Below are 2,104 nucleotides of genomic sequence, written 5' to 3'. Positions count from 1 at the left end.
ATGCCGAATTGATCGCGTGCACCCTTAAAGCAGGGGGTGTATTTGTGATGGGAAGTTTTGGACCCCAGATTCGTGTTCAGCACGAAAAATCCGTTCGGAAACACCAGGTCCCGTCTTATTCGCAAAACCCTTGTAGACCAGTGTAATCTATAGAGCTTCCTTACTGGCAGAGTTGCCGCTGTTTGTGGAGTTCCCACAGTACTCCCTCTCCAGTGACTGTGTCACGATTAGTCGAAGTGTACACGGTGTTGCCTACCATTTGCTCTCGAAGGCACGTCGGTAGAACTTTGCTGGTTAACTTGACGATCATCTCTAATGAAGAACGCTGGTTTAAGTCGGTCTACTGAAACGGCTAGGACTCTGTCATTGATCTTCACCTTGTATACCCTCTCGTTTTCTCTTTGAACAACTTTGAACGGACCAGTGTACGGCGGCTCGAGAGGTTGCTTTACAGCATCGGACCGGATGAACACATGCGAGCAATTTTCGATGCTTGAGTAAAAACATTTTCTCCTTAACATGGTGGACTGTTGGGCTTGGTCGTATCTGACGTATGTGTTGTCGGAGATAGTTCAGGAATGTTGCTGATGCCACATCTGCTTCGACGTCATCAAAAAATTCATTAGGGACTCGTAGTGGTGCGGCATACAGCATTTCAGCGGTGGATGCTCCCAAGGATTCTTTATAACAGGAACGCAGTCCAAGCAAAACAGTTGGAACAGAATTTCAGCGGTGGATGCTCCCAAGGATTCTTTATAACAGGAACAAACAGTTGGTAATAGATCAATCTAGGGCAACTCGTCATTGCACATGAGCGCCGCCTTGAACGTTCTGTGCCACCGTTCAAACAACCCATTGGACTGCGGGTGATAAGCCGTGGTATGGATGTGCTTGCTTCCCATAAGCTTCGCCAGTTCTTTGAATATAGCTGACTCGAACTGCGTCCGTTGATCCGTCGTAATCGTCTTTGGAGTCGCAAAGCGTGCTACCCAATGCGTCCAAAAAGCAGTTTCAACAGTTTCTGCAGTGATGTTTGTTAATGGCACGGCTTCTGGCCAACGAGAAAACCGATCAATCATCGTGAGGCAGTATCGAAAATTTCGTCGTAACGGCATGACCACAATGTCTAGGTGTACATGGTCGAAACGAGCGTCTAGAACACTAATCTTTTCTGGCGTTAGATGATTATGCCTGCTGATTTTTGCCCGTTGACAAGGTAAACAGCTTCTGCACCACTGAATCACATCCTTATTCATCGCTGGCCAGACATATGTCTGACGTATTTGTTGTAACGTTGATCTGCCACTCGGATGGGCGAGACCATGAACAAAGGCAAAAACTTGATGTCGTAGGCTTCCAGGTACAAAAGGACGAACGTAGCCGGTCGAGGTGTCACAGTAAAGCGTTACATTGTAGTTTAACGATGTGCTTCCGTTTAGAAACTGTTAGTGTAGTGTAGTGTTAGTTCAGGGTCAGCAGCCTTGGTCTCAGCGATTTTACTTAAATTGACAGCCGTCGGCATAGTGATTGCGCATAACCTTGGCAAGGCGTCTGCGACAACGTTGTCTGCGCCCTGCACATGAACGTTTGCGGTGGAAAACTGTGAAATATAACTTAGTTGTCGTTTTTGACGAGGTGATACTTTTTCTAGCCGCTGCCTAAATGCATAAACTAGAGGCTTGTGATCCGTTTTGATCACAAAGATGCGTGATTCAATCAAGTGCTTGAAATACCTGATAGCCTCGTAGGTTACCAGCAATTCCCGATCGTATGTGCTATAATTCTTCTCCGATTCGCTCAGTTTCCTTGAAAAGAACCCAAGTGGTCGCCAATCCTCATCCGTCTGCTGTTCCAAAACTGCACCCATGGCGACATCAGACGCATCACACACCAGAGCCAATTTCGCTCCGGGATCTGGGTACGCCAGTTGTGCAGCATCAACCACACTGCGCTTACAGGCGTCGAATGCATGAACGAGCTCAGATGTCCAGTCCACCTCCCGTTTGTCGTTCTTTTTGACATTTGTCAGCAACTCCGTTAGCGGTGCTTGAATGTGCGAGGAATGCGGTAAACATCTGAGATAATAATTTACGACACCAAGAAA

Source organism: Rhagoletis pomonella, unplaced genomic scaffold (assembly GCF_013731165.1).
Source record: "Rhagoletis pomonella isolate Grant_MI unplaced genomic scaffold, Rhpom_1.0 Rhpom_scaffold_00002, whole genome shotgun sequence".
In the NCBI taxonomy this organism is placed as follows: Eukaryota; Metazoa; Arthropoda; class Insecta; order Diptera; family Tephritidae; genus Rhagoletis; species Rhagoletis pomonella.
This window is presented reverse-complemented; position numbering follows the sequence as displayed.